General features: G+C 38.8%; 1 protein-coding gene across 1 annotated transcript in view; it reads right to left on the bottom strand.

Moving 5' to 3' along the window:
• cntnap3 (contactin associated protein family member 3) overlaps nt 1-15,408 on the bottom strand; it is a 666,293-nt gene that overhangs the window by 49,593 nt on the left and 601,292 nt on the right. The window lies entirely within an intron of this gene.

The following is a 15,408-nucleotide window of genomic DNA, read 5'->3' as shown; positions in this document are numbered from 1 at the left end:
TATATAAATACACATACATATCTCTCTCTATATATAGTGTATATCTATAATAATAAAAGGCAAAGCCCTCACTTACTGACTAACTCACTCACTCACTGATTCATCACTAATTCTCCAACTTCCCATGTAGGTAGAAAGCTGAAATTTGGCAGGCTTATTCCTTACAGCATACTTACAAAAGTTAAGCAGGTTTCATTTAGAAATTCTACACGTAACGGTCATAACGGTCGACAACGTCCGCCATGTTGAAGTTTCTTATTTATGGCCCCATCTTCACGAAATTTGGTAGGTGGCTTCCCTGAGCTAACCAAAACCGTTGTACGTACTTATTTCGATGGTATGACGCCACTGTCAGCCGCCATATTGAACTTTCCAACATCACTAATTCTCCAACTTCTGGTGTGGGCATAAGGTTGAAATTTGGTACTTATTTCGGTGGTATGATGCCACTGTCGGCCGCCATATTGAACTTTTAATTTAAACCGATGTCTATACTTATTTCTTTGGTATGACACCACTGTCGGCTGCCATATTGAACTTTCCAACGTCACTAATCCTCCAACTTCCCGTGTAGGTAGAAGGCTGAAATTTGGCAGGCTCATTCCTTACAGTTTACTTACAAAAGTTTAGCAGGTTTCATTTCGAAATTCTACGCGTAACGGTCATAACGGTCAACAACGTCAACCATGTTGAACTTTCTTATTTATGGCCCCATCTTCTCGAAATTTGGTAGGTGGCTTCCCTGAGCTAACCGAAATCAAATGTACGTACTTATTTCGGTGGTATGACGCCACTGTCAGCCGCCATATTGAACTTTCCAACATCACTAATTCTCCAACTTCACGTGTAGGTAGAAGGCTGAAATTTGGCAGGCTCATTCCTAACAGTTTACTTACAAAAGTTTAGCAGGTTTCATTTCGAAATTCTACACGTAACGGTCATAACGGTCAACAACGTACGCCATGTTGAACTTTCTTATTTATGGCCCCATCTTCTCGAAATTTGGTAGGTGGCTTCCCTGAGCTAACTGAAACCAATGTACTGTATGTACTTATTTTGGTAGTATGATGCCACTGTCGGCCGGCATATTGAACTTTTCAACAGTCTTTGTTACTTATGGGCCCATCTTCAAGAAATTTGGTACACGGGTTCCCAACGCTAACTGAATCCTACTTACGTACATATATATGTCCATAGCCTGCAGCTCGGTCGCTGTGTGAGGCAGCATTGGGTCCCCCATCTCAATGCCTCACACGTTGTTGGCTGGCTGCCTGCCTATATAAGGCCGTCCGTCGCTCCGGTCTCTACATTTCCTTCCTTGCTTCGCCACGGGATTCACGTCTCCCTGCTGATAACTACAGCCTTTTTGTTTAATCCACAGCTTCTCCGCTGTTTTATTGTTTGTTTATTACAATTATAGTTATTGTGTAGGTATTTTACAGTTACTTTACATTGCTCAAGTACCCATTTCCTTTATCATTCCAACCCCCATTACCATGTCTATCGAGATTATCATATTGCACAGCCATATCAGGCTCACTCTTGATATCCAGAGGAACATTGTGTCTTATGTATTGAATGACTGGGACAGGTTCAAGGTGTGGACTGATGACGGTACAGGAGATAATTATACTACACAGGAGCACTATAAGAGTGAAATGCTTAAGTCCTTCACCTATGGTTCTGCATGTGAGTTGATGGCTGCCGCTGAATTGTTCGGTTGTTGCTTTCAAGTGTACCAAAATGGCCAAATATTTTACACCTTTCGACAACCGCCAATGCCTCTTAAACATCTTAGACTCACAGGTGATGATTTCAGTAGTGCACACTTTGATGTTTATGAATGTTTAAACTCTCAAAAGCTGGATGTGATTTTATCGATGAAACCAGTTGTATGCTTACAACGCTTGACAGATGCCGAATGTCACTTCAACACAACAAATCCTTCAAAGACTGTTGTAATTGAAACAAACCATGACACTCAAACCAATTATGACAGTAGCAATCCAAGCTGTGAGATTAGAAACAAGATTAATGTTCACATGGCCAACTGTACGTTGCATCCTTAGGAGTAAGCTCAGCGCACAGCTTGGTCATGTTACAACTGGAAGGCCGAACTGACAACATGGTATACAAAGAGATCCTTAACAAATATTTATTGGCATATTTTCCCTCAGTTTAAAAAGGTTTACTTTTCTTCTTAATAAAAATTTTAATAATATTATAATATTACAAAAGGGCCTTCATCAGGGAACATCAAATATGTTACAACCTACAGATGCTCTGCAGCAGTTAATGTAGATTAAGCCTTGAAAGTTGAAGCAAACAGTTGTGTCACAACTTTTGTTGATTACTTAAAAACCCTCTGTTTGTCTTAATGCAGAGTTGGAACAGACTGTTACTACACCCTCTGAAGTACTACTTGGAAAATATTTCAGTGATAATGGCAAGAAAACAGCAATTAACAAATTAAATGAGACAAAGCATTATTACCCTTAGAAGTGTAGGCCTTTCATTTAGAGAAATTACTTTAAAAAAAAAATCAGTGTCAGTGAGTATGGTGTCCTACACAATCCAAAGGCAACTGGAAACTAGAAGATACACTGATAGGTAGAGATCTGGAAGACCCAAAGTCACAACCCAAACATAAGACAAGTTTCTGAGGGTCACCGGTTTGCGTGATAGGCACCTCACAGCACAACAGCTTCAAATACAGTTTAATAATAGTAGTGGAAAAATCAAGACTCAGTTTCTGCTGTGAAGAGGAGACTTCATCCAGTTTGAAGTAGTCCACAGCCGGTATTTCAAGGCCTTATTTTGTCATTTAAGAAATTGCTTTCTTACTGCCACTCACCCGGTCAAACCTGTAGCACAAAGTCTCCTCTTCACAATAGTCGCCTCTTTTCATCAAAAGTCACCTTTCACCAAGGGAAAAACTCCATTCTGACACAGAGAAAATGTGCAGACTCTAATCTGACAAGGTACAGGGTTAACATGGGCATGAGGCAGAATATGTGATTGTGGCAAGTGGAGAACTACCTGCGTGTCTCATTGGTACAAAAAATGCAGCAGTTACATATGTTGAGTATTTAAAACATTATTTTCGACCCTCTGTAAAAATGACAACCCTGCCATAGAGGAATAACAACAACAACATTTATATGTTTAGCACATTTTCATCCAAAGAATATAGCTCAAAGTACTTTACAAGATGTCAAAGAGACGGTTACAAGAAAAGAAAAACTAATTAAAGTATGTAAGATTAGTAATGAATAAGTAAATAAAAAATAAATAAATCCATACGAGCTTACATAACATAGAATTAGTTGAAGAGTAGAGCCCTTATTTACAATATTATATTGTAAGTCTTTACAGAGGAATACGATAATAAGGTCAGGTGGCTGGAAGGACAAACAATAAAAACAGTTAAGCTGGAGAAAAAAAAAAAATCTTTAAGGGTTCCAAGGACAAAAGACCACCCAGTCCCAGTGGGAATTCAACCTAACATACAGTAAATGTGCTTCAATCACTCCTCATGATTAACTCTTCATCAGTCAGATAAACTGTCTCTTTCACCTGCCAATGTGAACTTCGCAGTGCCCTTCCTATGACTTGAAATCCTAAGGCAATTTGGCTCCTCAGTATTTTATTTGTTCATGATTTTCTATTCAAATCAAAAACATTTAATCAATTTCCAAAATTCATTCAAATTTCTTTTAATGAAAAGGTTCTTATATTTTCATCTCATTGCCAAAAATTGCACTATGTAACTAATTCAGTCAAAGCTAGTGTGCATTTTGTTTCTTTGGTAATGGTGGACTTTGGCTGCAGAACAAAGCTGAGTGTCCATCGACATTTGCTTATTCATCTCATCTCAAAAAAATGTTCAGTTGTGCTATCATTATTTTTTTTTGAAAATGTTAGGGAGCATCCATTAACAAGCTTTTCTCCTATTATTTCACAAATCTGGACACAGAACATCTGAGTTGGTATTGCCATTGCAGGAATTGGGAGCTGGAGATACAGCAGTTGTCCATATTAATGTAATTTTGCTGGCTAATTTATTTACCCTAGAACATCCAAGAGCTCTTTAAACATGTGAATAAATGCATGAAACCTTAACAAATGCTAGGTAGATAGTCATTGAAAGGTGTAAGCCTTTGTAAAGCAAACTTGGTTGCATTGTGTAAGCCTTTCTAAACTTGACCGAGCATCCCTTGATGTTTTCAGCTTTTATTGCTTTTGTTATTTACTGTCCTTCTCAAGACACACCCTGTAGACATATAAACAACCTAACATACAGTACATGTGCTTCAATCACTCCTCATGATTAACTCTTCATCAGACAGATAAACTGTCTCTTTCATCTGCCAATGTGAACTTCTCAGTGCCCCTCCTACGTCTTGAAATCCTAAGGCAAATTTGCTCCTCAGTATTTTATTTGTATCTGATTTTCTATTCAAATCAAAAACATTTAATCAATTTCCAAAATTCATTCAAATTTCTTTTAATGAAGAGGCGCTTATATTTTCATCTCATTGCCAAAAAGCGCACTATGTAACTAATTCAGTCAAAGCTAGTGTGCATTTTGTTGCTTTAGTAATGGTGGACTGTGACGATGTGGGTTCTGGCTCCACACTCCCTTTGATGTTTGGAAGCACTTGAACCCAACACCGTCGATAACGTAACCGAGTGAGCTAGTCAATGGAGGCAAATAAACAATTGAGCAAGGGGTGGTGCAAAAAGTGCAATAGTGCTTTTATTTAAAATCCAACAAAACAGGTGTTCAAATAAATAGTGCAGTTCAAACGTTCTTCATTAAATAAATAATCCATAAAAAGAACATGAAGGTAAAACCAATAAATAGAAAAAAACAATCCTTAAAAACCAGAGGTTAAAATCTTCTCATGGAAGCAGTCTTTAAAACAACAACAAATCCGGTGCTTCTTTTCTGTTAGCGTCTCACCTGCTTATACCGTTTAGGCTTAGCAGCAGGCAAGACGCTCTCTGCAGCTGCCCTCCTCTACACACTCGAGACTGGAGACCTCCCGATCCCTGGCTCCGGTATGGCACTCATCCCAGTCCCCGAGACTTGATTACCCCAATGGCCAGGACTAACACATTGGGGACTCCACCACCAAGTCTCCCGACTTCCGCTGCCTTTCCGCGGCCTTCTGCGGCTCATCGCTTTCACCAGGTCACTCCCGCTACATGGTCGCTCAGCGGGAGCAACATCCACTCAAACACCCGGGTGACGACTTTACACCCAGCTTCCTCACAGCTGCCCTCGCGCGCTCACCACACGCACGCACCGCCTGCTTCCTCGCTCCCTGTAACCTCCGTCCTCTTTTCCTCTCTCTCTTTTTTGATCTTGATCTTTTTTTTTTCCCCCCAAAACCGACTCGCGCTTCTTTTTAAATGACGAGGGCCACAGCAGCTGCACCATTAGCCATGGGACAATCACGAATGTGGGCAGTTCCTCACCTGTGCACCTGTGTGTGAGAAACGCCCACACCCTACGGATCGCCCCACGGCTCGCTATGGCCCAATGTCCCCTCGCTAAGCCGCGATCATTTATTTAAAACGAATGGCTTTTGTACAATGAGCTGTGGACCCGCTACACCACATGGACCTTGCTGTAGAACAAAGCTGAGTGTCCATCGACATTTGCTTATTCGCATCATCTCAAATAAATGTTCAGTTCCACCCTCATTAGTTTTTTTGAAAATGTTAGAGAGCATCCATTAACAAGCTTTTCTGGTATTATTTCATGTAGAGAAAAGCCAAGCAAAATGACACCTTTTATTGGCTAACTAAAAAGATTACAATATGCAAGCTTTCGAGGCAAACTCAGGCCCCTTCTTCAGGCAAGTACATCTTAAAATTGTAACCCTTATTGCTTATTTTAGCCTTAAACAGCTATAGTCTTGATTTTTAATTGCTCCTAATTAGCAATAACATGCAAACGACAAACGAGTCCAGTATTTCTCCATTTACCTTGTTTCCATTTACACCTGTGTGTATTTATCATGCACTATTGGGTTTAATTAAATACTTGGAAGGAAAGCGAGGAGAAAAAAAGTGAAGGACTGAGAATTACTCCTCCATTTTAGCCTTCAAATCATTTGGATGATATCCTTTGAAAGGGGAGGAAAATCTAGGATATGAGAATGACCAGACATGGCAGAGTTAAAGCATTAACAAGCCATGAAATTAAATTATTGGCAAGAATTGCTTTCTAATTAAACAGCTGGGTTAGAACAAAAACCTGCAGCCACTGCGGCACCCCAGGACTGTGATTGAGGACCCCTGCCCTAGAGCATCCAAGAGCTCTTTAAATGTGAATAAATGTATGAAACCTTAACAAATGCTAGGTAGATAGTCAGTGCACGGTGTAAGTCTTTGTAAAGCAAGCTTGGTTGCATTGTGTAAGCCTTTCTAAACTTGACTGAGCATCCCTTGATGTTCTCAGCTTTTATTGATTTTGTTATTTACGGTCCGTCTCTAGACACACACCCTGTAGACATATAAACAAACTCAGGCTTAGACACGTTTTGTAATGAAAGGGGTCAAAGTAAAATGCTGCTGCTTTAACTGAGGGGTATGTGTGCTGGACCTCTAGTGGGTTGCTGTGAGTTGAACTATAAAGACTCCCAGTAACATTCTCACAATTAGATTTCATCCACGCGAAGTGGATGGGCCCCCCCATAGGTTTTTAACTTAAGGGTTAGCAACTCTCATCTAAACAAAGAGATAAGGATTTTTCTACATGCATGTTGAGGAATGGCACAATTAGTTTGCTATTAACTGTCATTGTTGACTTCATCTTGTGATAAAATCCACACTTCCTTTCCATCAGAGATTTATATTCCACTAAAAAAATGTATGTATACAGTATATGAGGAAATGTACCATTTGTATGTTTTTTTACCTCACAGAGTTTGTTTGATGTACTTTGGTGGAAAACTAGATAAGCAAGAATCCTGTCATATGCTGACAACCAGATGGTGCAGAGGAGAGAAAAAGATCTGGTTCCAGTTACTATATTACCAAGTACAAATAAAGCTACTCACTTTTTATTTTAACACTTCAGTGAGTTTTCTACCTATTGTATACCAGTGAACAAAACAGCTCTGTCATCTGAAATATATATTGTTATATATATATAACATTTTCATTGCTGGCACAAGGTAGACAGTTGAATTATTGTTAGTTCTTTGTCCAAATGAATCATTTTAAATTTAAAACGCAAGTGCAGCACAAATTGTTAAAATCAAAAAGGCTTGAAGAAAGATAGATAGATAGATACTTTATTAATACTGAAGGCTCAATTTTGCTTGGTAATGCAACAGTCTAGTTGACCACAATAATAGCTCAAATGTATTGTCATGGTTTGCTCCACCTTCTTGACCAAAATGCTCTGGGATCACAGTGCAACCCTCTAGAAAAGGAGCAGAGAACACCACATGGCCTCCAGGTTTGTTCTGCTTCCTTCTGAAGAGGGTGGTAGAAATACATTACATTGAAAATGATACTAAAATTCAAGAATATGTGTCCAGGATCTGATCCTGTTCACGAAATTCTGATGGAATTAAAGGTTTCTGTTACTTTTGTTTCCTGCGACACCAGATATACAGTAGTAAGATATTGTGGATTGACTTTGGACGTCTATGGTATCTCAACTGGATTAAAAGCCAGAAACTATCCACAACAGGGCCCTGACGTGGTAACCAGGAATGAAGAATATTAAAACTGTGACTGTCCACATTGAAGTATAAATTGTTTAATGCATTGTTCATCTTTTTCTGCTAAGAAATGATGATCCAACCTTTTGTATTATTTATTATTAATTATTGTATTAATTATACAAGTTTTATATTATAAATACTTTAATAAAAAACATTTAACTGAACCATGTAAGGAAATGTAGCCATAAATAAACATATCCAGTATGCCTGAATTTAAAGATTTCATTCCTGGTTTAATATTTTTATTAGTTGAGCAGAATCCAGCTGTAAAGAGGATGTAAGATTTTATACAAAGACAGAACATAAGATGAAGCCCACAATCCATCACCTTCACTTTCATACATACAAAAAAAAATGCTTAATCTGTAAGTGCGGAAAAGGGGGATGCTGCAGCACGCAAACCTTGTGATTGGTAAAGACAATTAAAATATTAAAATGCAATATAATGCCAATTAAAATGGTGAGAGTTGGAGAGTTCTATTCTTAAATAATTTGCTGAAAGAATTTAAACACCACTTTCAGATTCAAAAAACAGCTGAAAATCTACCGGCCAGAAAAAGAACACACATTGGTTTACAAATAATTGTATCCATTCACACACCCCTGACATTTTCACATTTAGTCTACTTTAGGACTGGGGGCCTGAGCCCTCTCTACATTTACCTGAAATCTCTCTTTGCCAGCCCACATATGTCATGCTACAAGGAGGTCGCTTCTGAGCCTGATGTGGCTGGTCACTGGCAGTTACCAAAGTGCAGATCTTTGAACAGAGATGCTCGTTCTTTATCTTTATTGTGTGTTTCGATTTACATGAAGCACTGAAGTATGATTTAGTTGTTAAAGATTCTGTTTGCAACACTGAAAATATAACAAACTAAATGAATGATTTAACATCTGCTGCAGGGCTTCAAAAGTACATCTAAGCAGGCTGCCTGTACAGAGGTTAAGCAGGTGATGGGCCGATGCCCGCAACTTCTAACTGTCATTGATGAGGCATGATCACTCTGACTGTGGCTTTGATGTACAACTTAACCACCAAGAGGGCTTTGGGAAAAGCAGTTGAGCTGAGTTGTGCCTTCCAGAACAGCATATTATCTTTGCAATCAAAAGTACTTAAATTTGTTGCTTGTCAGAAAACCTTAAATGTTGCTGGTTCATTGTGTCTCTGTAGCTTGTTGGCTTTCATTATTTCAATGCTGCCATGTGCCAACATTGGGGAAACATGCCTATTACAAATAATGCATTAATCTTGGACACCAAATTTTTCTTTGTAAGGTGATGTTAAAAAATTAAGTGATTTAAAGCAAGGCAAAAATGAGCATATCATAAGCAAAAAAGGAAGGATATATTTAATACTGGAGTACCTCAGTGAACTGTCCTGTCTCCCTTCCTGTTCACTCTCCACACAACTGACTTCCATTACAATACCAGCGCTTGTCATCTACAGAAATGTTCAGAGAGCTCATCCATCGTCGGCTGCATTAATAATGGAGATGAATCAGAGCACAGGAAAGTTATGGGGGACTTCATCTTGTGGTGCTGGGACAACAACTTGCAACTCAACATCAGCAAAACAAAACAGTGTGTGGTGGCATGCCAAGGAGTGTCTGAGAACCATTCAGGGGAGGATGTGGAAGTGGTGCAGAGCTACAAGCACCTGGGGTTCACTTGAACAACAACCTGGACTGGTCTAACAAGACAATGGCGCTGTAGAAAGGTCAGGTCAGACTGGACTTGCTAAGGAGACTTGGGGGTCTTTAGATGTGTGCAGCAAGCTGCCGGAAAGGTTCTACCAGTCCATAGTAGCATAGTGCAGTCTGCTGGGGAATAAGCACAATACCTGAACAAACTTATCACAAAAGCCTGCTCCATCACAGGGTGAACCCTGGACACACTGGAAGCTGTTGTTGAAAAGAGAATGATGGCAAAATTGGATGGCATCATGAAAAATCCCCTCCAGGAGGTGCTGTCTTGGAGCGCTTTCAGCCACAGCTTCATTCCACCACGGTGTGCTAAGAAGCACCTCTGGGGGTCTTTTCTTGCCACTGCTATCAGGGCAATTCAGTGTTTCCACCCGAAGCACTTGTTACATTCAATATTATTTATTTACTTAATGACTGATTGATTGATTAAATGATCGATTGGCTGTATTATCTGTCCTGTGAGTCTGTAGCCTTGATTTTTTAATGTTTCTGCTGCTGTATTTCCCCATGAAATTAATAAAGGTTATCTAAACTAATCTAATATTGGTAAAGGGTGCTAGATGTTTGATGACTGCCTTAATGGTTTACTGTCACTGCACTTAGTCGCTATAAAATAACTGCCAAGTTCACCATATCTTGAAGTATGTGTTGTCATCTATTTTAAAATAGAATTTAAAGATGATATCTTCAGTTGAAAGTGTTTAAACTGTCATGGAAATTCACTAAAATTAAATGTCAATAATAGTACTAATGAAATAATAGTAATAAAACAGTTTTCCCTGACAAATTTATAATACTATAAGACCAGTATATGCTGAATAATCACCTCACAAAAATGTGTCTGTCTTATTATTTTTGGTCTTGCTATTGTATGTCATGAGGAGAGGCTGTTTTTTTCAGTTTGGATATTTTGCTTATTCATGCATGTAATGCTGTTATCAATCATCATCAAGTTTGTCTGCTTGCAGCACTGAAATCAATTATCCCTTAATGCCTAGTACTGCTACTATTTTAGCTCCCTGTCACACTCCAAAAAACTGTTTAAGTAGTTCAAGAATGTGACACTACTGTAATTAGCTAAAGTATTGGAAAAGCACCAAAACATATATTACCAGTATCAGGAGAAGAATGATACTAGCCTCTTGTGAATCTACACCACCCGACTGCCACTATGGCCTTGTTGCTAATGAGTTTCATTTTGCAGATTTAAAACCCAATTACTGCACGACACTGAGCCAACCTACTTAACTTGCATGTTCCTTAATGGTACTGTATGAATGGGCATCATGTAAGCAGATTAGAAGAAAGAAATGAACCACAGTAGAAGTGCAACAAAAAAAAGAAAGATTGATTGTTTGAGCACTGCCTGTGTTCAAAACTGCAGCAATTATCTATTAATAATATTTAATTATTCTTTGGTGTATATGCACTATTTTGTATTGTGCAAAATACCTTGCAGAATTTCCGTTATGGTGATAAAATAAGGAATATTGTAGATTTCATGGAGAGCTAGTGAAGAGAACTGTCAGAATGCAACTGTAAAAGGAAAAATAGTTAAAATATTTCTATATTGAAAATAAGTTTACTAAATGTATTATAAGGTATCTATAAAATTTCTGGATTCAAGATTTATTTGAATAACAGCTAATTATTTCAAGCAGATAGCCTTAATTTAAATCTAATGGGTTATTTTTTTTAACTGTTTCACAGCACTTCACATTCCTGGGAATCATAAATACGCAAATGCACATCCACTCCAGAATAAGTCATCCACCTACAGCTAAGCATTTGCAGGCCTGGCCAGTACTTGGGTGGGAGACCAAACAAGAAAAACATGGGTTGCTGCTGAAAGAGGTGTTGGTGAGGCCAGCAGGGGGCACTTACCTTGTGATCTGAATGTGGATCCCAATGCCCCAGTACAGTGACAGGGACACTCTGCTGTTAAAATGGCAGATTAGACGTAAAACTGAGGTCCCGACTCTCTGTGGTCATTAAAGATCCCCGGGCATCCATCGTAAAGAGTAGTGTGTATTCTGATATCCTGGCTAAATTGTCCTCCTCAGCCTAGTCATTCTGGCCCCATAATCACCCTCTGTCTCCAACTATCTTACCACTTCCCTATCTAATAGCTAATGCACGGTGAGTGTACAGACACAAAAATGGCTGCCGTCACATCATCCAGGTAGATTCTGCTCATCAGTGGTGGATGAAGTGAGAAAAACACCATATAAATGTAAAGAAATATTATTATAATGAAATATTTAAACAACTTTTAATTTTAGCAACTTTGTGGAATACGTTACACAAGAACTTATTAACTTGTCAAGTCTTCACCTCACATTTGCTTTGTCTACAATTACCATTAACTACTGAAGGGCTGACATATCCCTGTTAATTATTACACCATTACCAGAGAGACATATATTTACATATATTTATCTCTAAAACACACAGAATTTAAAATAGGTCTTTAAATATTTGCATCCTTTGATTGGTTTTGCCTCAAACATGACCTTTGTCAAAACATTTCTACTCCATACATATAAATAAGCAAACTTTAAAATAAACCAGTATCTACTTCAGAATTTCTGCTTTCTAGTCACAAATAAGATATAGGTAGTGTCTCGGAGGTGTGCTGTACCAATGCTTTCAAAAGAGTGCTCCTGTATATAATCTGAGACATCACTGTAAATGTGAACTTTCAAATAGATTTTTTAGTTATAATATAGGGCACCTGCTTCACTGTGTTATTTTCTTTTAAATGTTCAATGTTCAATAGTATTTCTTTAACAATAATCTCTAATACTCTAGGGACTCTGTTTGGAGTAACACACCATGGGGCATCAGTTCTTACTTGATCAACAATCCTGGCATGTCATTTTATCTGACTCAGATTAAAGGGTCCTATACCACCTACCATAAAACAATGGGAAAAAAATGACTTACTTTGCTGAATTAGAAAACTTAAATTCACGTAGCAAGAAATGATTCAAAAGTTCTGTAGAGTCCCTAGAATCCTGATCTGGCATTTATTAATGTTGTCTTTGATTAATTAAACATGAAAAACAATGGGTAACCTTTTTTTAATAGTTCACTATCAGCTGTGTTTGGTGTTCTTCCAGATGGGTTTAAAGTGGAGGACAAACAAACTGTGGTTGCATTCACTACACTTCTGGCACGGAGACTTATTTTGCTAAACTGGAAGAATCCTAACTCTCCTCTTTTAAGTCAGTGGGAAACCGATGTTTTATACTATTTGAAATTGGAAAAAATCAAATACTCAGTTAGAGGATCTGTACAGAAATTTTTCAAAACCTGGCAGGATCTAATCAATAATATTTTACAATAAGCTCTTAAAGCACAGAGGAAGCAATTATCTCCGCATTTCTTTTTCTTCTCCATTCATCTCTATTGGTCTATAAAACACATCAATTTAGGTATGTTTACAAGCCTTAAGTTTTACCCAGTTGGCCATGCTCTCTCTCTCAGGGGTGGGGGTCGACTTGTTTTTCAATCTCAATCCTATTTTTTGTAAAAATCGATCGATTTGTATGGTGTATAATTTATTCATTATAATGCAATCCTTAATATCAATAACCAGTAATGGTGCACTGCACAATAACGTGCAGTGAATACACTTGACTTGAGCATTCATAGTTTTCATACTCTTTCTCTGTACATTTATCATTCGTTTGGTCAGAGGTTGATATGCTTGATGCTTCCTGAGCAGCTCTTCTTTTCTCCACCCTAGCAGCCTGCTTCTGCTCTTCTTTTTTCGGCATCTTTTAACGTTAAAATTGATTAAGTCAGTGTTTGTGTTGCAAATACTTAGTACTTTTTCCTTAATTTTTCACTTTAGCTTGCACTTTAGTCTTCAATCTGCCTCAAGAATGATTTAAGATATGAAGAGGTAGGGGAAGTGACGACGAAGGTGGTAGGGATGAGAACAGCGTCCGTACGTATGCCCCGCAAGGCTGCTCTGCTGCCAAGAGTTGATTCGACAATAAAATAAAATAAAAATTAAAAGAGGAATAACCTTGGAGGTTAATCATCACCCAAAAGCGGAAAGTAGACATTACATAGTATATGTGTACAAAATTTCAGGTCAATAGGACAAACGGTTTGCGAGCTACAGGCGATTTAAAATCCTAGACTGACAAATGGAAAGCAATGGTAGCGAATTATATAAGAAGATATATGATAAAAAATATAATACAGAGTGTGGAATTACACCAAAGTAAGTATGAATTTTAGCACTAAGTTTCAAGTACAGTATATGGAATGGAAGGAATCAGGAGACCTTAACATGAACGTTTGATTAGCTATAGCCAGGAAATCAAGTAGTATATCCTAATAGTATATACTCTTGTCAGCACCAGCATTTAAGTGGAAAATATGCTGGCTCAAAACATACTTAAGAATGTGGTACAAGTACAGGAGACACTTCAGGTTTTATTGTCTGCTGCACCCTTACATTATGACGCTAGAAATTGGAGGTGTGATGATGAATGTTGTTAGCGTATATGCACCTCAAGTTGGGTGTGCAATGGGTGAGAAAGAAGATTTTTGGAATGAGTTGGATGAAGTGATGAACAGTGTACTCAAGGGACAGAAAGTGGTGACTGGAGAGGATTTCAATGGGCATGTTGGTGAAGGGAACAGTGGAGATGAGGAGGTGATGGGTAGGTATGGTGTCAAGGAGAGGAATGAAGAAGGTCAGAGGATAGTGGATTTTGCCAAAAAGATGGACATGGCTGTGTTAAATACATATTTTAAGAAGAGGGAGGAACATAGGTTTACGTACAAGAGTGGAGGAAGATGCACACAGGTAGATTACATCCTATGCAGAAGAGTTGATCTGAAGGAGACTGAAGACTGCAAAGTGGTGGCAGGGGAAAGTGCAGTTAAGCAGCATAGAATGGTGGTCTGTAGGATGACGTTGGAAATCAAGAAGAGGAAGAGAGTGAGGGCAGAACCAAGGATCAAATGGTGGAAGTTGAAAAAGGAAGACTGCAAGGTTGAGTTTAGGGAGGAGGTGAGACAGGCACTGGGTGGCAGTGAAGAGTTACCAGAAAGCTGGGAAACTACAGAAGATTTTGTAAGGGTGACAGCAAGAAGGGTGCTTGGCGTGACATCTGGAAAGAGGAAGGAGGAAAAGGAAACCTGGTGGTGGAATGAGGAAATACAGGAGAGTATACAGAGGAAGAGGATGGCAAAGAAGAAGTGGGATAGTTAGAAAGATGCAGAAAGTAGACAAGAGTACAAGAAGATAAGGCGCAAGGTGAAGAGGGAGGTGGTGAAGGCTAAAGAAAAGGCATATGGTGAGTCGTATGAGAGGTTGGACACTAAGGAGGGAGAAAAGGACCTGTACCGATTGGCTAGACAGAGTGACCGAGCTGGGAAAGATGTTCAGCAGGTTAGGGTGAAAAAGATGGAAAACGTACTCACAAGCAAGGAGAGTGTGTTGAGCAGATGGAAAGAGCACTTTGAGAGGCTGATGAATGAAGAGAACAAGAGAGAGAGAAGGTTGGATGACGTGGAGATAGTGAATCAGGAAGTGCAATGGATTAACAAGGAGGAAGTAAGGACAGCTATGAAGAGGATGAAAAATGGAAAGGCCGTTGGTCCAGATGACATACCTATGGAAGCATGGAGGTGTTTAGGAGAGATGGTAGTGGAGTTTTTAACCACATTGTTTAATGGAATCTTGGAAAGTGAGAGGAGTGGAGAAGAAGTGTACTGGCGCCGATATTTAAGAATAAGGGGGATGTGCTGGACTGCAGTAAGTACAGTGAACAAGACAGAATACATGTGTGTAAATGAAAGGGAGGTCAGTGGAATGGTGAGGATGCAGGGAGTAGAGTTGGCAAAGGTGGAAGAGTTTAAATACTTGGAATCAACAGTACAGAGTAATGGGGGTTGTGGAAGAGAGGTGAAAAAGAGAGTGAAGACAGGGT

The sequence above is a fragment of the Polypterus senegalus genome, chromosome 7 (genome assembly GCF_016835505.1).
Source record: "Polypterus senegalus isolate Bchr_013 chromosome 7, ASM1683550v1, whole genome shotgun sequence".
Classification (NCBI taxonomy): Eukaryota; Metazoa; Chordata; class Cladistia; order Polypteriformes; family Polypteridae; genus Polypterus; species Polypterus senegalus.
This window is presented reverse-complemented; position numbering and strand designations above follow the sequence as displayed.